The sequence below is a fragment of the Tamandua tetradactyla genome, chromosome 8 (assembly GCF_023851605.1).
Source record: "Tamandua tetradactyla isolate mTamTet1 chromosome 8, mTamTet1.pri, whole genome shotgun sequence".
Taxonomy (NCBI): Eukaryota; Metazoa; Chordata; class Mammalia; order Pilosa; family Myrmecophagidae; genus Tamandua; species Tamandua tetradactyla.
The window spans coordinates 118,695,431-118,718,383 of NC_135334.1; positions in this window are offsets into that span (position 1 = coordinate 118,695,431).

A 22,953-nucleotide genomic window follows, 5' to 3' on the forward strand; every position below is an offset into this window, starting at 1 on the left:
TGAGATTCCCAAAGGACAGGCTTCTTACATTGGAGGAAACTGGATTTGCCCTTCAGCACAATTTGTTGACTTTGATGAGTTATTCCCCCAAGTACTGCACCAAGGTTTGCTTAATGAGATGCCAGAGGTGCCAGGATCATTGCAGACAATATTGAGTCACTTGCTCACGGCCTCTGTGGCTGGGGAAAACTGGAAGGACATATGGAGAACACTACAGATGAGGCAGGCAGGTTTTTGTTGTGAAAAAAGCAAGGACAAAACCCCCGTTTCAGAATGTGGCTTGGCACAAGTTTCTCCTTTGCAAACGACAAGTGGAAATGGACAAAGAAGTCTTAATTTCTTGATGGATGCACCAAGGCATCTTTGCTCATGTGGGCAAAACTGGATCCACTCTGACCCTGACCGCTCCCTCTTATTGTGAACATAGCACAATTTGGACCCAAATATTGCATACCTACCTAACAAATACAACATTCCTCATACTTGTTCACTCAGTTGACAATTACTGAGAACCTGCGAAATGCCAGAGACTATAGTAGGCACAGGATTGCAAGGTAAGATTTAGTAATAAATTTTCTGATGTTTTCTGCCCTTTGTAGGAGATTGACTCTTGAGCATGAACATGTAATGCAGCAGGAGCAGCAGTTGAGTTTCACCTATGAGGGCAGGGATACATCTGGAGGTGCTGTTATTTAGCTGAGACTTGAAGGATGAGGGGAGAATGGTAGCAGACTCCCCACAATAACCTTCTCACTATTTCCCTGCTTCCATTTCTAGACTCTTCCATCAATTAACCGTGCAATGCCAAAAAGATCTTTCTTATAATGGAAAATTCATCATGTCACTCACCTGCTTTTCATCCTACCTAGAATAAAACCCAGACCCCTTTCTATAGCTGACACATTCCAACCCTTAGTGAGTGACCTCTCTGATATCATCGGGGACCACTCCTCCTTCAGTCACTAAGCCCCAGAAATACTGGTGTTGTTACTGTTCCTTAAACCAGAATATATTTCCCTCTCTCTGAAGCTCACAGCCACTAAACTTTAATGTTTGACAACTTTTTTCCAATTCAGATCTCTGCACACTCACAAAAAAGGAGATCTCTACTCAGAGAGACTCTCCTCCAATGCACAATATAAGTAGATGCTTCTCCTCAACATTTCATCCTTTATCCTAATATTTTTTTCTTTTAAATGAGATGCAAGGTAATTGCATATGGATTCATGGACTTAAATTATCCTGGACATTGCTTTACCCCCAACTCATAGAGTCATTCCCAGCACGTAGTAGGTGCTCTGTAAATCTCCCTTACAGGTTGATTTTTCTCATCTTTCATTTCTTATATGTTGGTTTATTTAATCTACTACCTAACTTTCATGAGTGTACATTATTGCCCATATTTTGTAATACTGAAGAGATTTCAAGCTTATTTTCCCATGTAGCATACCACAATGTTACCATATGAAATAATTTACAATTCCTAAAACTTTCTGGATTTAGACCATGGGTCTTGATTTCTTATTTTAATAAATATAGGAGTAGTAGTTAAGATATGTGCTAACCTTGAGTGACAGGGAGACCTCAAAATACAGTAACTCAAACAAGATATATGCTTATTCCTCTCTCAGTTCATAAATGATTGGATAACCAATGGCAGGCAGGCCGTTCTGCTCCATGAGGTTAACCAGAGACCCAGGTTCCTTCTGTCTTGTTCTACTATTCACTAAGGTAGTCTTCTCATGTCCGCATTGTTAGAGCTAGCGTCTTGGCACAACATTCTCCTTTAGATACTCAAAAGAAGATCACAGCAGAAATGGAGGACAAGAAGCTTTCTTTTAAGGATGTTGCCTTCAAAATAAGGCCTTTACTTCCTCTCACATTGCATTGGAATTAACGTAATCCCACGATTATACCATATACAAGACAAGCTTGGAAATCTCTAGCCATGTGGCCATGGCCTGGGATGTGAATGATGCCATGCATGATGATTGAATTCTATTACTAAAAGGAATAAAGAGAGAATACATATTGAGGGACAGCGAATCTCTAGCACAGTGACTTGCAACAAATACTTTGGGCAGAGAGTAGAATAGGACAAGGTCCTTGCCATCTTTCTAAAATTCTTATTTAAAGGCCATTTGATACTGGGATTACTTTTCTTCAAGTTTGATATAAATTTTATTCATCTAGATAATCTTTCCTGATTATCATAAGATCACCTGTGATTGAAATGTAAGCCCAGATTTTTAAAAAAATAATTTGACACAGTTTATACAAATTAAAAGCATAAGAGAAAAACAGACAAAAACAGATACATTCAATAAACAAAAGACCGAGGCAGCGTGATACACTTTAAAGGACTCAATTGTTGAAGCGACACTGAATACATAAGCATTTGCCGTTTACTACACAAATGACCATGGACAAGATATTTAATCTTTCTGAGCCTCAGCTTACACATCTCCAAAATGAGTACAATACCATCTTTGAGAGCTGCCATAAAGTCTTATACTTGTGTATGAAAAGCAACTTATGGGAAGTCAATAAACCCTAGTTCAGTTTTCTTAATATATGAGATGTCTTAACTTCTCTTGATCAGACTGCTTGATGTCTACTCACCATTTGTGACCCCTGACAATTCCCTCAACTTCTTTAAGCTTCCATTTTCTCAACTGTAGACTAAAGATAACAATAGCACCAAGTCATAATGTTGTTGTGAGGTTTGAATTAATTGATGTATGTAAACTGCCTACCAAGCATTATTAAGCATTCAGTAAATATTATTACTATAGTTTTTCCTCTGCTGAATATTGTGGCTCAGGTCATCAGACAGGAGTCTTTCTTCAACCCCAACTGAGGTCAAAGACCTCTTTAAATTTGTGGTATTGTTGGATAAAAAGACACCTAGTACATCACTTTCCTATATAGGAGTCCTTCAGATGGGAAAAATTAAAAATTAAATTGTATTATTGTCGTTATCCATGTGAAGACTTCTTTTCATAGTGAAAGTGTTCATACTTAAAGTGGAGAATTACTACAAAACAGTCTCCCTAGGAGCAGTCTAATGGATTTGCTTTTATTTGTGGTCTCTCATAAATGACCCCTACCTAATGAAGAACTCTGTTCAAAGTCCTGGGAAATTTTCTACAGACCCAAGGGAGTACAATGGAGCATACACCCAGCCAAGGCTTTTGCCCCACCTCCCCTTGATCCATTAATTCAACAACACCATTTAGTTGCTCTTTTTATGGTAATAGACACACAAAGTTAAAAAATTTTGGACTGCAAATAATTTGCCATTTGGAGGAAATAAGTTCAGGTCATCAGAATAACTGCCAAGAGACATCATTTATCTCTAGGAACATTCCGAATCAACATCATCCATTCTCATAATACTTACCATTTTCTAATGCAGCAGATATGCTCTTAGGCTATATCCCAAGAACATGCTTTAATTAAGTCCTGGTAGATAATAATTAGTAAAAAAAATTACTTAAGAAAAATAAAAAGTAACTTAATTTGGTCACAATTGTATGAGTCTGTGCCCTTTATTGACTGGATAGACAGAAGAGAGGTGGCATGTATAGCCCAAGAAGGGAAAAATCATTTAAAAATACTACTAATGCCAAAAAAAAAAATATGACTGAATCAATATGACTGAATCATAACCATTTGCTTTGGGTGGGATATAAACATAATAAAAAGCATTCCCCTTGATATGAGGATGTTTACAACTAGAAAATAAGATCTGGTCACATTCTGAACATGCTGGGTTGTTACCTCATCATTAGATTCAAGTTGCACAGTTATAGCAGGAATACAGTATAAATGAGGCTGCATTCTTCCTTTCGTACCACAAGATGTGGGAAATATGGTAACGTTCTTGTATTAATGATTCCAAGATTGATAACCCACTTAATGTGCCTGCCCAGAAGATCAGTTCATATAAAAGTACATCTCTTCTCTGTAACTATGAGGTAAACTGTGGAGAGATACTTTGAGAGCATGTGGATATACTGCTCCCTGAAAGTATGTCAGTTAGTAAGTACCATCCTTTTGATAACCCTTGTCTAAATCAATTATGACATTGGCTGTTGAGAAATGGTGAATTTCTAATTTTATCCAGTTGTTTTAGCTTAAACACATTGGGGATCTATTAACTTTGCTTTGGTTGCAGGCAGCTCATAGCAAAATTACAATTGTGGTCGAATGATTTTTCAGAAACACTGTCCTAAAGTTCCCAACCTTTCTTTACCCTCCCTTTACTATTTCTATGTCCTGGCTTCTTCCTAATTTATTCAGATTTAGTTCATGCATTTCTATTCTGTCTGAAAACATTTTTGAAAGGAGGTTGATATAAGGAAATACAGAATCAGAGTAACATCTTTCCATCCCTGAATGGCCAGAGAAAAGAAAAGGGGACCTTTTGTGCCTCTGTCAGAGATATACTGAGACCATATTAAAGGACTAGCATGCAGCATTCAGAAAAATTGTCCTGCTTACATACACAAACACAAAGAGGAAAGCAAGCACTAAGAAACCGAAAATCCCTGCAGAAACATATATTACACTGATATCTAGTCAGTGGGTCTTGGCTATGGCATATGTCAGCCAACTTTATGCACATACCAAATCCTGACTTTATGATATGCTTAGAAACATACCACTTGAAGGAGTAGAAATGCTATTTTCTTTCAATGTATTACAAGGAAAGCAACAGTACAGAAAACTTTTTTTAAAATAAGTTCACCATTTATATTCTCCCTTAATTACTCAGAGTGCTGTTTGAAAATAAATAAGAAATAACAACGAAAAAACAAGAATGCCACAACTCTCATCACTCATCCAAAGATCTGTGAATCTTTTCCCAAAACCAGTTTGCCACTTTTTTCCAGCAAAGTGCATTCAGTGCCAGGCTAATAGTTCCACATTAATGTTGCACGTCTGTTAGATGCTAGCCAAATTGCCTCACACTCCAAGAATGATTTTGTGAAGCACTGGAGTGGAGCTTTCCAGTTGCACTGCTTTAAAACAGTGCAACAAGCTCCAAGGAGGTGGCTGAGAGAATCTTCTACCTGGTGGCCAGTCTATAATTATCACCCCCTAATCCAGCAGTCTGGTTTGTTGACCAGGTTGCTTAGTGGCTAGCAAGAGAATGTCAATAGGCCATACATTTTGCCCACTCTGCCTGGCTTTTACAGCATTTAATCAAAGCATTGATCCATTCCATTTAGGACAGCCTGTCTGCAACAATGAGATATTGAACTGTTGATAGTTGTCACCGTACAAGGCTGGGGCATAAAGGTGGAGGCACCACAGGGACCAGGCTCACCTGCATGAAGGCTAACCCTGTGTGGCTTTTGCAGGGCACCTGGCACTTCTTCACTCAGCTTACACAGTCTGGCACCCTCCCCAGATAGTCTGGGCCAATATCCCTGTGAAATATCTGTAAACACTTTGCATCCTACAAGAAAGCTAATGTCTTCAAAAGGCTGGTAAACTGAGGCTCTGAATTGAGTGACCGTTTCAAATCAGAGGGGGCTAACTGTATTAAATATGATCTAAGACTTGCTCAAGAAGATAATGGAGGAATTAAAAATAAGAAGAAGTGACAGTATGTTGATCAGTACCCACTTTCAGTGCTACAAGTCTCAATGTCCATATCTCCCGAGGGAATTGAAGAGAACTGTGATAATGGGGACAATGACACTACCACACTTTATGATTTGCTTAGAAACACACCATGCCAAGGAATAGATGGTATGTTCTTTTGTTTTGTTTTTCTTTGAACATTAGGATGATGTAGTAGAAAAACTGAGAGTTAGGATTTAAAAAATTCAGCATCATGGTTGAGATCTTAGGCAAGTTTTCTCTTAATATCAATAACTTCATCCATAAGATTAAGTTAGTAGGTACATTTTATTATATTAACTTACTATATTTGTGATTGAGGAAATAGATATATGACAGCTGGCAGAGTCAGATCCAATCATGACATTAGTAATTTGATATAAAGTATATAAAATAGCAACTGAAATATAACTCATTAAATAAATGGTAACTAATATAAAGCCATTGATATGTATTCAATACATACTCATTGAGTGTCTTTTGTGCTAGAATTCAATAGGTTCTGTGGGTATAATGAATTACAAAGCAGTCCTAGGCCCTGAACACATGAAACTTTAATGTAAAGAAACACACAGAACCTTAGTGGGTCATCTAGTCTAATCATTTTATTTTTCAGATAATAAAACAGAGTCACAGAGAGATTAGGTAATAATATTAAAAGTTAATAATTACTGAAATGTTACTACATGCATGTCTGGTACTTTTCTAAGTGCTTGAGATATTTTAACATATTAAATTCTCAGAACAAGCCCACAGCATTTTTACTATCATATCCCGATGTGCTGGTTTGAAACTATGAGGTACTCCAGAAAAGCCAGTCTGGACTAACAGGGGAAGGAAAAGGACAGATTGAAGGAAAAATTACTTCCAAGGCAGAACCATGGAACCTAAGGTCTGAGGCCAGAAAATCTCTGGCCAGGAGAGCAGATCCCCCATGATATGGAGAGGGTAAGTTTGCCCTAGATGCAGAAGTTGGTGGAAAAGTGTTGCCACCTCAGGACTCAGAAAGGGTCAAGCAGGTGGGGTTGGGGAGAACTTGGCCATCACCCCATTGTAGGGTTCCAAATGTCCATCTGACAGAATATAGTATATCCATTGTGCTGGTTAAAATCTGTTATGTACTCCATAAAAGCCATGTCCACCTAATCCAATCTTGTGGGAGCAGACCTATTGCTGGGCGGGAGGTTTTCATTAGATTGTTTCCATGGAGATGTGACTTAATGATTTTACTGGAGTCCTATAAGAGGGAGACCTTTTGGAGAAAGCAGAGACACTTGGAGACAGAAAATGCCCCAGAGAGGCTAAGAGAGGACCCACAGACATGCAGAGAAAGAAAATACCTTAGGAGAGGCCATAAGAACCTACAGGAGCTGAGAGAGCCATTTTGAAACCAACCCAGGAAAGAAGGACTGGCAGATGTCACCATGTGTCTTCCCATGTGACAGAGAAACCAACCCGGTATGCAATCGACCTTTCTTAAGTGAAGGTAGCCTCTTGTTGATGCCTTAATTAGGATATTTTCATGTTTTAGAACTGTAAATTTGCAACCTAATAAATCCCCCTTGAAAAAAATGATCCATTTCTGGTATATTGCATTCGTGCAGGACTAGCAAACTGAAACAGCCCATTTAACAGTGAGATCACTAGGAAGAGAATTTTGAAGTCACTTGTCTAAGGTGACTTTGCTTGCCCAGATAAGCAGCAGAGGCGGGATTTGAACCAGGTAGTCTGGCTCCAAGATCCAGACTTCTAACCACTAGGAAGTACTGTCTTTTAATGTGGATTTCTTCTCTAAGGACAATAGTCAGGATAGTGACAAATGAAGGATGAGAAAAGTGTGTCTGTAGCTACGTCATGCCCAGCAGAGAAAGTGACCTCAATTCCAGTCTCCACTAGGAGTTTTTAGGTATTTTTGCTTTTTTAAACATTACGTTTCAATCACCATTCAGAAAGGTCAACTAAGTCTCTGCATTAGTAACCAGCACCAAATAAAAAATTAACTTATTCCTTTAAATCTGAAGTACCGTGACTTTTTAAAACAAGAACAGAAATGATTCAAGCTCAGTTTTATCTGTAATAATCTATTCAAAATACTTGAATTCTTTATCAGTTCTTAAAATTGTATTGTACACCTAATGCTTCAGGGTTCACAGAGTAAGATACATTGAATTTTTATTGCTGTTGAAGTAAGTTGCCTTACTTCTGTGCTAGTCACCAGGAAATTACTGTCCTTTATAGGCTTTCTAAGAGAAGAAGTGAATAAAAGTTTTCTTGTTCTAAAAATAAGTATCAACAACTGATTAAGTGTATTAGTCAGCATAGATTAGGCAGCACCACAGGGACAAACATCCCCCAATTTTAGTGGCTTAATATATAAGACACTTATTTCTTTCTTACATATACCCACACATGTTAGTTAGGGTTTGGTTCCACCCAGGATCTAAGATGATGGAAGCTGCATTATCATATAATTCCATCTGGAACAGGGCCTTCGTAGCTATTGCAGCAGGAGAAGTGAGAACTGGACAGTCACCTGGTGACTTCTTTCCTTAAGTATGACACTCATGGCCTCTGTACATAATTCACTGGCCAAAAGTAAAACTAGCACTTGGTCCCTGCCTAATTGCAAGGGGGAGGAGAGCTGTAAACTGAGGGAGCTAAGGGGGAGAAAAGAACAAGATTTGGGTGAGCACTAAAAGTCTCTACCACAACGACTCTCTCCAGACCTCCTACTTTACAGATAATGTAAGATGACCAAATGATATTAAATGTCCCAATGCAATGCAACCCCACTGCCTCTTCCTCTCCCTCCTACACTATTATACCATGTATTGAGCTGGTACTATGTGCTAAGCACTATCTTAATGGCTTTTATATTCATACCTAACTCCACAAAACAATTCCGTGAAAAGTATTATTATCCCCAATCCCCAAATAAGAAATCTGAAGTGCAGAAAATTTAGCATCATGTTCAACGTTCCACAGTAAAGTAGTGATGGATCCTTTGTTCACGTCAGGCTCATTCTTACTTGAAAGCATTTTCTCTTTCTACCGTGAAATATTGCCTCTCATTAAACTGAAAGATTCCACTAGAAATCTAAAGCAAAATAAATTAGACAAAACTTCCATATGTAAAGTCATGAAGCATCTTGGTCCCTTAAAGAACTTACTGTTTTACTGGGTAATGAGGCATATGCAAATTAACTTAAATGTATTTTCTTAAAATGTTATAATTAGAAGTGAAGCGTGAGTAACACAGACCAGTTTTTAAATGTGGCTTGATTTCCTCCCCTCTGGACCTTTGCACAGGCTGTCCCTCCAGTCTGGAATGTATCCCGCTTCACCAATGATAACCACATTGTAACTGCATATCCTTTAGCCCAAGTGGGAAAGCCTGGGCATCTACCCTCTTAATTCTTACTGACACACTGAATTGTGGGTGTTTTTACTTTCATGTTATAGATGGGGAAAATGAGACTCAAAGAATTTAAGTTACTTCTACTAGGCTACAAGTTATAAAGGAAAGATCTGAGATATAAATTTAGATCTGTTTGGCACAGGACTCACAAGTTCTCAACTGCATTGGACCTCTCTAACCTACTAAATTTCTCCACCTTCTAGGCTCAGCTCAAGGATTATCTACTCGATGAAGCATTCACAGACACCCCCAGTTAGAGTTAAGGGTGTTCTTTCTTCCTCAGTACTGGGTAAAAGTAATTTTAGCAGTAATCATATCGTAACTGTGTGTTTGGATGATTTCCTACAATCAGTCTGTAGACTGTGAAACAACCCCAGGCTAAAAGGGCAGCAGCAGTTGGCCTGGGAGGGGGCAGGAAGGTTTGCATAGAGGTGCCCTCGCCTCAGTCCAGCCACAGAAATTACCAGGCCAGGGTTACTGAACCAGTCCCAGATTCTGTCAGCAGGTCCGTTTGGGACTGCTGGGTACCACCTGCCTTTCTCTCAATCAGCTCAGGATCTGAGCAGAACTGAGGGTCAGTGATTTAATGGTTACGACATCAGCAGTCATTAGAATAGCTACTGTAACCCAGTAGCCCTGATTTTTTATAATGATTATATAACTATACTGAAAAAAAATTCAGGTGCCTGTGTGTATATGGATATATTCTGGATATCTTGCTTTATTCCACTGTTAAATGTAGATATTACATTTAAAAGAACACATCAGCAGTTCTGTATTTTATGCATTGTTGTTCTGTAAACCCACAACTTCTCAAATAAATGAATAAATACGTCAGCAGAATACAAAAATGTTATTTAGTACACAAAAATTAATGTGAGTCTATGACATACAAAATCTGTTCTAGGCACTAGAAATGTAACAGTAAATAAGAGACGTGGTCTGTGATTTTATGGAGCTTATGTCTTAGTGGGAAAATAAATTATAAACCAGGAAGCAAATCTTCAAAACAATCAAAATTGTGGTAAGTTCAAAGTACTCTGAGGAGAAATCAATATCAATTACAAAAGCAACAAACAATAAAATAAATAAATACCTACCCATACAGGGTTATGTGTTGAAAGAAGGGGAAGGAGAGGCCACTTTTGATGGTGCTTACAAAGACGAACTCTCTGAGAGTTATACTGAGATATGACTGTTAAAAACGAACCAAATAGGTATAAACCAAAATAAGAACCTCCCAAACTGAAAAAAAATATCCCAAACTGAGCAAAAGACTTCAAAGTGGGATGATCAGATACATTTCAGCAACCTCCCATATATACATGTTGTCCTTAGTTTCCCACTAGACTCCAGAGCTCATATTGACATCTACATTTGAATGTCCAATAAAAATTTCAACTTTAACAAAGAAATTCTTGATTTTCCCTCAAAACATCTCTCTTTCTCAGGATTGACAAATGTTACTATCATGCAACCACTTGATAAAGCCAAAGAGCTAGAATCATTTTCAAATATTCTCTATTCCCAGTACTTCTCATCACCTTCATCTCTCCGACACCATGCGGCCGTTATCCTCCACCTGGACAATTCCAAGTCTCCCATTTGGTCTTTCTGTCTCTACTCTCGCATCCCTACATTTTATCCTCTGCACAGCAGCCAATGAGTTCACGTCCATTTTCTGCTCAAACTCTCCAATGCCTTCTTACATCATTCAGAATAAAATTAAAAATTTTGCCATGGGCTGACCCTTTGCTCTCTCCTCTACTACCACGTTTTCTCTCTTACTCTGTTCAGCAATCTTGACTTCCTTGCTGTTCTTCAAGCATGCCAAAACTATTCTTGTCCTAGGATATTTGCACTAGATTGTTAGCTACATGCAGAGAGAATTTGTTACTTTATTATGCAATGTTCAGCAACTCTGCTCGGAAAATAAAGGTTTTAGTGAGCATTTGTTCATGAAAGGAGCCCAGGAATGAAGGCAAGAAAGAGAGAAGAAAAAAAGAGAAAGAGACACACAAAAGAAGAAAGAAGGTAGGCAGGCAAGGAGGTGCCTGGTGAAATCGGGAAATCTTCAGGAAGCTGTGAATCTGAGTATGAGAAGAAAAGATAACACCAAGCAAGGAGAATGGAAATTGAGTAGAGAAATTAGGCCTCAAAAGGTATCAACAAGAAGTTTATATTCTGAATATGGTGGAAAATGCAACATTTTTGTTGTTTCTAAATAAACACAGAGTACACTGAGGCTATAGCTACTCATACAAATGAAAGTTTTTAAAAGATATTCTTGACTGGAAAAATCCTGGTATTCCTCACTGCTTGAATGAACTGATTAATTCCTTCCAAGCAGTCAACCTGATTATGTTTTAACATCTCCCCAAACACACATAACTGATACAAGGACATATGAGTTGCCCATTTTAATGACACTAAAGTATACACATTCCAGAATGATTCACGGAACAGGGCCCAGTCCAATCATAAGTATTAGTACAATTGCTCCCTCCACTATAAAGGGCCAGAGGCTTAAGAATTAGAAATACTGGAGTTCAAAATTAATCCCCATCTCTAGCTGGATGGGATTAGTCAAACACTGAACTCTTTCTGAATCTCAGCATCTTCATCTCTAAAACAGAAGTAATGAAGCCTACTCTCCACCCTCGCTATGACTGATAAATGAAGTGGAATACAGAAGGCACTTGAACCACCATTATTTTTCTGCAGTTAGTGAAGGTCCAGAGAGATCAACCTTGACCACTGACCACCTGCATAAAGGAGAAAGAGCTTCCTGCGGACGTGCTTCTGCTCCGTGAACTTTGCCATCTCCTACCGATAAGCCGTAGAAAGAGAAAGCTGTTCCTTCATGACAGCGTTGGAGGATTCCATGATAGGGGAGGATGAGGCCATCGACTGAATTTTATGACATTTGCCTGCTGTGGCAGTTTGATGCTCATATGTCCCCTAGAAAAGGCCATGTTCTTTTAATCCGTTCCTGTGATACAGACCTATTGTGGGTAGATCTCTTGATTTGGTTATTTCATTTGAGATGTGAACCACCCCATTCAAAGTGGGTCTTAATCCCCTTATTAGAGTCATTTATGAGAGGATAAAGGACACACAGAAAAAGCCCAGAGAGCTCAGAGAAGCCCCAGAGAAGCTGAGAGACAAGGACACACCCAAAGAAACTGAGAAAGGAAGCCACTGGAACCAGAAGCTGAAAGCAACAAAACCCAAGAGAGAAGGACAAGTCTACATTTGTCATGTACCTTTCCATGTAACAGGTGTCCTGGATGCCAGCATCCTGTCTTCAGAGAAGGTATCATCCTGTTGATGCCTTGAGTTGGATGTGTTCATGGTCTAAGAACTATAAATTGTAAGTTAATAAATCCCCATTGTAGGCCATCTTGACCAAAAAGGGGGGATGAAGTGTAACAAGTAAGGTATCAGTGGATGAGAGAGCTCAAACAGAGTCAAGAGGCTACTCTGGAGGCTACTCTTATGTAAGCATCAACTAGACATTGCTATCTATCCTGGTTTGCCAAATCCCAACCAAAACCATACCTGACAATCTTAAAGAACAGCTAGGGTGTTATATGAGGTTTGACAAAGATTCCATGCACTAGGGTAACTTTTCAGAAACCTACAGTCTCCAGATGGACCACATAAGTCCTGAACCAGATAAGTCCTGAAATGCAGAGGGCCCAGCCTCTCCAGAACATCAGCTGGTTCCATCCCCCTATCCCATATTATCAACAGCCCCTTCCAACAGGAAAAAGTTAGAATGGGCATAGCCCAAATACCTTAAAGAGTAGGAGAAAAATTAAAGATAATGGTGGAGTTATACAGAGAAGGTGGGATTTAACAAATGACTGTGATTGCTGAATTATTTTATTGATACATCTTTTAGTCTCCAGTGTCTTGGAACTGCTAGATGTAAAAAACTGAAATTGTGGAATTGTAACCCATACCAATCTCTGAAATCTGTTCTGTAAAATTTATTGTTGCAGTGTGCCTTGAAATTTGTGCTTTTTTGGTATATGTTATTTTTCACAATAAAAAATAAATCTCCATTGTAATAGCCAACCCATTTTTTTGTAAATTGTGCTCTGACAGCTTAAGCAAACCAAAAAACATGCCAATCCATAAAGGTTATTTAGTGGGTCTATATAAGAAACTATGTAAAGAACCTGAATGGTTTGTTTTTCAGAACAAGAGAGACCCTGTGTTAGTCTTTTGGCTTCCCATAATATTGGTTCCTGCTATATTCTCTACATGCAAAGACTACTTTACAAGGATCTGGCGTTTCTTCTGGGCCACAAGGGAGCAGTTTTAAAATAATGGCCACATTTTTCAGAGGGAAGCTACATAAGGGGAGCTTTAAGAGGATTCTAAGCAAAAGGAATTAGGAGAGTTTTGTATAACACTTCCAGAGCTTTCAGATTAATTTCCTTAACAAACACTAAATTTACTTGCATGTAAAACCTGGTCACGTCTATTTCAGCAATAATGAAAAATAGTTAAACTGGACAGATACAAATATTTACTGGATAGAACTAAATGTCTTTCAAAATTATCAGGTGTTGCCAGAGCTTATGCCCAGAGAAGATGTAATCATTCTGTTTTCATCACCTGTTGCTTTTTAATTTCCTCTCTCATTGCAAATCCTCTATTGCCACACAGACAATAACATCACTGTCTATATGTATATGTGTACACTGTACGAAGCTTTGGTGCTGGGACAAGATATGCGAAAATAATAAAGAAAAACAGATTAAGCTTTCCAGGGGACTGTTTGGAAGTGCTGAAGAAGATGTGATATCAGTGGCCATGTTTACACAATGGAAATCATCAGAAAAGAAACTATAAATTTTCTGAGCTCTACTTCAATACCTTTCAAGGAGAAATTGAAATTTTCTAATAAAATACTGATTATTGTTTAGTTTTTCTACATATTACTCTGAAAGAAATATGTGGCTGCTGAGTGATGCAGAGGAATGGGTTCAAGATTCAAGGCATTAACCACAAAATGGCTATGTAGTTTTGAGCTAGTTCCTTCTATTCTATGAGCTTCAGGCCCATCATTTGGAAAATAGAGTAGCAAACACTTGCTCCAGGTTTGCTATAAATGTAACATGAGAGTGCATAGGTGAAAGTTCTGTGTACATTGAAAATTAAAATGCAAAATATTAATTATTGTATGTTTTATAATAATAGCTAAAACAATGATAATAAATGAACAGATAGCAGGTATTTTGATACCAGTTTCCTTTGAAGAAAAATCTTCTCATCATTTTTTGCTTTCAGAGTTCATGACATTACTTCTAATTTTGTCAGGGAACATATGGATCTTAAAATAGCCTGGGCCAAGGCAATGTCCAAAACCTGGTTAAAAAAATCTTATCATTTATTGTCCCTTAGAATGAGATATTTGAACAGATTTGAAAATAGAAAGAAAGCTGTTTTAGTTTGTAAAAGCTGTCAGGATGCAATATACCAGAAATGGAATGGCTTTTTAAAAGATAATATATTAAATTACAAGTTTACAGTTCAAAAGCCATGAAAATGTCCAAATTAAGGCAAGCCTATAAAAATGTCCAGTCTAAGGCATCCAGGGTTAGATATTTGGCTCAAGAAGGCTGATGACATTTGGGTTTCTCTCTTAGCTAGAAAGGCATTTGGTGGCATCTGCTACCTTTCTCTCCAGACTTCTTCAACAGTTTTCTCGGGGGTGTTTTCTTTAGGCATCTCCAAAGGTCCTTGGCTGTGTGGGCTCTGTTGGTTCTGAAGCTTTTTCCAAAATGGTTCCCATTTAAAGGGCTCCAGTAGTAACCCCAGCCCATGTCTCCATGGAAACCATCTAATCAAAAGTTACCATCCACAATTGGGTGGGTCCCATCTCCATAGAAACAATAAAAAATTGTTTTTTTGAATGAGAATTAAAGGACATGGTTTTTCTGGGGTACATAATAGCTTTAAACTGACACAAAAGCCTTGACTCCACTGTCCGCAAGAAAACTGACATAAAAACTATAGAATAAGGAACCTCCCACCCCATGCAGAGCTTGCTGACTCCCCAAGGGCAGTCAGTGGGAAAGTCTTTTTGGGGGCTACAGCTGTGTCTCTAAAGTCTCCTTTGGAGGAAAGCATGATGAGGAAGTCATAATTTACCACCACCATCCCAACATCAAAGGTGATTTCCATCCAGGGATAAAAGATTTAGTAGGCAGAAGCACTTAGTATCTGAGCTGGTTTTCTTACCGTTTGCTGGATACAGACTATCAAATATCACACCATGCAATTCATAGACCATGTAACTGATACCTTTCCTTCAAAACAGGCACCCATTTTTCAGGAAAGATTACCCTGATCTCCGTGCTCCCCAAGGCATTGTGGGCTAGGTGTTCTTTCTCCAGCTGAGAACTGACAGTTTTTCTTTTCTATTAGTTTGTCTGTCTTCCCCACTGAGCTGCAAACTTATGGAGGGGGCGGTCAGAATCTATGAGTCCTGCTGTTACTTTGTATAGGATCCTAGCTGACATATATAAAACATTCTGTAAAAAGTTTAGAAGAATGAATAGTGAATAAGAATCCCTCGGAAAGGCGTACCAGACCTGAAGCCCTCAGAAGAGTGTTTTTATTATATTAGCAATCAGAATAGAACAAGGAGGTGTTTAATATTATCTCCCTGTCAAAAACAAATAGAAAGAACCAACAACGAATTCCCTGCTACCATTTTAGAAAGGGAATCATACACTACAGATCAGATTATGAGACATCACAAACTTAAGACATCTTAAGCTTGTAACTGCCTAATAGTTATTATTTGTGTCCCATCCTCCTCCTCAAGTGATCACTGGGAATATCCTTCTAAATGGGAAAAATCTGTGGGCTAGAGCTTACCTTCCAGTGAAAATAAGAAGGTGTGGAGGGTACTATAAATACTCTCATTTCCACAGTGGATGCAAATATATAGGTAAAATTTGATTATACAGTACATGCATGGATGAGTAGGTAGATGGAAAAATGAATCATTAAGAATAGTTTTGGGGGCGGGCCGCGGTGGCTCAGCGGGCAAGAGTGCTTGCCTGCCATGCCGGAGGACCCCGGTTCGATTCCCGGCCCCAGCCCATGTAAAAAACAAACAAACAGGGCGGGCCGCGGTGGCTCAGCGGGCAAAGTGCTTGCCTGCTATGCCGGAGGACCTCGGTTCGATTCCCGGCCCCAGCCCATGTAACAAAAACGGAGAAACAGAATACAATAAAACAAGAAAATGTTTCCCTTTCTTCCTTCCTTCCTTCCTTCCTTCTATCCTTCCTTCCTTCTCTCTGTCTTTCCTTTAAAAAAAAAAAAAAAAAAAAAAGAATAGTTTTGGCAATAATAATAGAAAAAATTATTCAATAAATAAATAATAACAAGATAGACAGACATATACAGATAGAGATAGAGACTGATAAATAGGTAGCGTTTTAGTTTGCTAATGCTGCCAAAATGCAATATACCAGAAATGGAATGGCTTTTATAAAGGGGATTTATTAAGTTGCAAGTTTACAATTCTAAGGCCTTAAAAGTGTGCAAATTAAGGCATCAAAAAGAGGATACGTTTACTCAAGAAGGGCTGATTCCCATCCAAGGTTTTTCTGTCACATGGGAAGGCACATGGAGACATCTGCTGGCCCTTTGCTCCTGGGTTTCAATGCTTTCAGCTCTAGGTTCCAGTGGCCTCCAATCTGAGCACTGTCCATCTCCAGCTTCAAACGTCTGCATCTGAGCTTCCTCTGTATTGGCTATCTAGACATCTCTGTCAGCACTCCAAGCAATGGTACTTTCTCCAAAATTTCTCCACCTTCAAAGGACTCCAGTAAACTACTCAGGACCCATCTTGAATGGGTGGAGTCACATATCTGCCTAATCAAAGGTCATGCCTGCAATTGGGTGTGTTGCATCTCCATGGAAACAATCTAATCAAAGGTTCTACCCTAAACAATAGGTGTGGCCCCACAAGATTAGATCAGAATTGAAAGAAAATGGCTTTCCTGGGGTATATAATAGTTTCAAACTAGCACAGGTAAATAGAGGTATATTCAAATATATAAATATGAAAGGAGAGAAATGTAACTATACATGGGTTTAAGTGAGATGTCCTAATATTTCATCAGGGAACTTAGCATATATCCTGATGGTTTGAAATGAAAAGTTTCAGTGGTATTAAGATGGCATTTGTGGGGAAAAGAACTATAGAAGTTTTAATTTATTGTATGTGGCATAGAATAAATTCTCTTTGTCCCTATAGTGTCAAAGACAAAGGAAACCTTCTATGCAGGGCACTGTTCAATGCAAGCATTTTGGTGAACTTGGCAGGGTCCTATCTTTTCCTCTGGACACAGAAACACATTCAGTGTATTATTTAAGTCCAGCTGACTACTTCGAAGTCAGGAGAATGAAAAAAGATGGTGAGTCTTTTCCTAACCTTGGTAATTGTGAACAGAGCCAGCCATAGGAAAGTGGAATGAAGAAGAGGACAGTGGCAGGGTCAGGCTCACGTTCTCTTTTATCACTTCTGCAGCTTTGGCGAATGACAGAGAACAAAGAAAACCAGGCAGTGAGCAAATTGGACACATACAGGAAATGCTTCTAAACTTGCAATGTGGTCATACATTCTGGCATACCCAGGACAATCCTCCTAGTTCAGACTATAGCTCAGCAAAATTTTTAATAGAGTTTCTTGCATTTTTAAAAGTATTCTGGTTTGGATATATATGTATATATATATCTACATATATATATGTATAGACACCATCTTTACTGGTTACCTTTTTACTTGGGACACGTATGTGGAATATGACAAAGAAAGCAGAAGATATGAATGTAGACAACCCCTCTGGCCAATAAATATGACATTTTAGTGCCCCAGACCTGGTTAGACGAGTTTAAACTTTCATCTTCTTGGAATGGATTGTGAAGTGGAGAGAAGACTTGCTAAGATTCTCTGTCCCTCTGTGCCTATTCTGACGTACACCTAAATTTTCAAAATTCCATTAACATTTTTCCCACTGTGGATACACTACTTTTTTTCCTGCATTTCCTCTGTTTCTATCTGTTTTTGAGATGAACAGATGTTTTACTTCCCTTCTTGGTTATGGGGGAAATGCTCAATATATTAATGACAATAATTAATATTTATTAATTTCCTACTATGTGCTGGTCACAAATCAATGTATCTACATGCATAATCCCCTTGACCTTTTCAACAGTACGTGAGATATGTGTAGCTATCATCATTTTATGTATGAGCAATAAAGACAAAAAAAATGATATAATTTGACCAAAGTTGTAAAACTAAGATCCAAAGTGAAACCAGATCCAGGCTTTTAGTGTTGCATTTAATCCTCTAAGTGTCCCTCACTCCCTGGGTCCCCCATCCTTCAAGCACACTTCACCAATGCCAGCTGCTGAAGTCCATCAAGCAACATATATTTTCAATTATGACTTGAGAAATGAAAAAAAAAATCATAAGAAAACATGTATACAGACAATAAAATAAATCACTGTATTTCCACCACACACAATTGACAATTATTATAATACTGTGCATCTACTTCCCATCTTTATTTTAAATAGAAAACAAATTTTGCAGGTGGATTTGAAGTTCTATTTGTACTTTTTCTCTCAGACTAGTTTCTATCCTTCTCTCTTCAGAAACAAACATTATCAACTTGATATATGGTCTTTCTTTCCATATTTTATACATTTACATGCAATATAACCAAGTATATAGAATTGTTAACTGTATCTTTGAAGTTGCATAAATGATACCACGATGCATGCATCATTCTGAAACCTGCTTTTTAACATTCAAAATTATGCTTTTGAAGTAAATCTATGTTGCCATAACCCATATTACGTAATAATATATTGTTTTTTAATTACCATATAACATTACATTTTATGGACATACAACAAATTATTATTAATTCCTCATTCATGTTAATGTATGTGATTCCTGTTTTTCATTTTTACGTACAATGCTTTACAGCATATCCATTCACATGTTCTAGATTATCATATATATATATATGCGTGTGTGTATATGTACATATTTATATATATCCATTGGGAGAACTGTATTTTCAATTTTACCAGATGTATTCCTTTCCTGTTCCCACTGTAACAGATTACCATAAATGGGGTGGTTTAAAAAACAAAGCAAATCTATTCTCTTGCAGTTCTGGGGGCAACAAGCCCAAAATCCATCCCCTGGGCTAAAGACAAGGCGTGTCTGGACTGGTGCTGCTGGAAGCTCTTGTGGACCATCTATTTCTTGGCCTTTTCTAACTTCTGGAAAAGCTTCTAGCACCTGCCTCCCCTGGCTTCTGACCCTTTCCTCACACCATTCCAACCTCTGGCTTCTGTTGGCACATCCCGCATATCTCTTTGACCTTCTTGCCTCCCTCTTCGAACAACGCTTTTGTTTGCACTGGGTCCACCCATATGATGCAGGATAAGGCAACATTGGCAGGTTCCCGGCATTGAGCTGTGCCCTTCTCTAGTGGGCTCTTCATTCCTCCAAATTACCCTCCTCATCGTCAACACCCTACCAGCTTGGTGCTGGGCCGTTTCTTAACCTTCCCAGCACCTACACTGTCAGACATTTACATTTTTTTGCCAAACTGACAGATGAAAACAAGTATTTCATGTTATTTTTTACTTCTCTGATTTAGAGAGATCTTGAACATGTTTCATATATTTACTGCCTATGTTATTTAGCCCTTCTGTGAATTTCTTGTCCAACTCCTTTGCACTTTTCTGTTTTGCTTTTGACTTTCTGTCATTATTTATTGGTAGAACTGGATTACATATTCAAAATACCATTGTTTTGCCTGTTAAAGGGATGCAGATGTATTTTTAAAAATTGAGTAATAAAATTCATCAACCTTTTCCTCATGATTTAGATTTTCTTTTGAAATCTAATAAATGGTTCTATATAAGAGGTCAAGCAGGTTCTGCTCTAGAACTTTCTGAAAGCTTTAAACTTCTTTTTTTGTTTCTTTAGGTTTTTAATCGATCTTTGTAATTTATATTTGGCATGAAAGAAAGTATATATACCAATTTATTTATTTTTCTTAAATATGAAACAACATTTCCAATGCCAGTCTGTTCTGTATTGATACACTATAACACTTCTTTTATATGCCAAGTTTCCATATATTCATAGGCTCTCTGTTCTGTTACAATAAAGTGTCTATTATGTTGATTTAATTCATATATGTCAATTTGCATTTATTTTTGTTGGGAATAGGTTCCATAAGTCTTATACCAAGTTTACTAATTATGCATTTCAAATAATTCATACATTTAGTGATATCTTTTCTGCTTGACCAGACTTCCAATAAATGTGTGTTTCATCTCTCTTTGTACATGTAAATTTGTCCCCATATATTCATTATTTGTTTCTTTATATTTATTTGAACTATGTTGTTAACAGGTTCGTGATTATTTTGATGTGGATTTTGTATTCTTTTTGTAAGTATAAAATATTTTTGTGCACAATAAATTTCCTTGAAATTCAGTATTACCTGATATTAACATTGCTAAAACACATTTGCATTTATTATAATTTGCCTAGTATAAATTTTCCCAAACTTTTATTTTCAACATAGTTGGGTTATGTAGTTTTCTATGTGTCCTATGAAGTTACTTTATTATTCTTTCATGGAATTTATTATGCACAGCTTGTATTATGTCACATTGCCTACCATACTGTAGGCATTTGATACAATGATGAGAGAAGAAATAAATGATACTTATATGAGTGTCTTCTAATGCACGGGAAAGAATTCAACTTGAGCAGATCAGGCTGTAAAAATATTTCACTTTTTACCATGTTGATTCATTAGGCCCATTCAACCAGTATTACTTGTTAGAATGAGATTTTTCTCCTCCTTCACCTTTCCACAGGCTTCACTCTTAATGCTTTGTCCTCAGTAGAGGAGGGTGTGAAATTTCCAGAGATTGGTAAAGGATACTTGATTCTCAGTGTAATCTCTTCAAGTTGTGTAATCCTACATAAGGTACTTATTTACACACCCTGAGCCTCTCAGTTCAATCAATCCCCAAACAGAAGGAGTCCTACCTACCCCACAAGTTTGCTTTACAGATTAAAAGAATAACATCCCAAGACAGCTCATAAGACAGAAGTCAGGTAGCTAATGCTACCCATAGCACCTTCTCCATAGAAGATACTAAACAAACACATGCAAAATTGGTTTAGCTACTTGGGCAGAAAAGCTGTTTATTTGTGCATTTCTAAAGCATCTAGTATTTATCTAATAGCAATTGCATGGACATCTTTGACCTCTTTCCTTGTCTAACCCTCATCCCCAGAAAATGGGTTTAGTAAGCAAACATCTCCGCAGTCAGATGAAAAACGCAGTAAAATATCACAAAGATTTGTTTTTCATTTCAAGTGACAGAGCTAAAAATCTCATAAAGGCTTCATTTCTTGAGAATTGATACTTAATTTGTTTACGATTTCTGTCAGTGCTATCCCAACCCATCATCTTTTTTTTCTTTTCTGTGTCATTCACCGAAATGTCCTGCAGGGAAAACAGTGATGGCAAAAGATACAAAACAATGTTGCCATAAGAAGCAGTTCATCGGTGTCCCTTTCTCCCTCCCTCCCTCCTTTCCTTCTTTCTTTTCTTACTAACACTCATATATAACTTATACTAGCACTCTTTGTTAGAATGGGTGTAGAAGAATGGTAAGTTTCAGTAGCAGAATAGCAGTCTAAGATTTAAAATTTATAAACAACGGCTGTAAGGCAAGATTGTGACACGGAACACCACTTAGATTTATCAGGGACAAAAGCTGGCATACCACAAACTCAGCAACATGTATTTCCAACATCCTCAGACTTCCCTTCTGGCAACTTCTTTTCTAACTTGTGTCACCTTCCCAACCATTCCCAAGGCTTTCCTGAGCAGAGCACAAGTTCTGAAGTCAAGACACATGGATTTGGAAACCACCACACACATACAATAAGAGCAGAAGCCAGGTAATTCAACGACTGAAGCTTTAGTTTTTGCATTATAAAATTAGGTCAGCTGCCTCTATTTTGCCTGTCTCACATCAACAACTGTCACAGTATAATTTTCAAAAAATGAAAAATTCCTCTCAAAGATTGAAACAACACATCAATAATGGAACTAGGATTATGGTAAAGCTTATTTGAAGGAGAATTAGAGAAACTGAGTAAATTCAGGCACAGAAAGAAAGAATCCTGGAGTAAGATTAATGCAGAACAATAAATTTATAATATTTAGAGTTAGATTTTCTATCAGAAACAAATAATTTGTAAATATACAAGAAAAATAAATATCAAAATGTAATTTTATAGAATCAGAGCCCTAATTAATAATAAATAGTATGTCAATCGAAAGTATATTTGCCTAGCAAATTAAATAATTCTTAGGCAGACTTGTTAGGCAATACTCCAGTATAACTTTTGAGAAGATATAGAGTGATTCCTTAGCATATTCTTTTCCACATTCTGAATAATATGTCCTAATAGGACAAAATATTTGCAAAGTTCTATAAGGCTGTTATTGCTTTTTCAGATATTTGTTATTATTGTAATGACAACTGTTAGTAAAATCATCATTATTTATTTTGAATTGGCTTAAGTGCTGGTCTGTACCCCAGAAAAGTCATGTTCTTCTAATCCATTCTTGTGGGAGCAGACATACTGTTGAGTGGGACCATTTGATTAGGTTGTTTCCATGGAGATATGACCCCTCCAGATTCAGGGTGGATCTTAATTGTCTTTAATAGAAAAAAATTTTAAGTCTTTAAAAAGCTTTAATTCTAGAGTGGTAATTTAACAAAAGCATGGATTAGAAGTG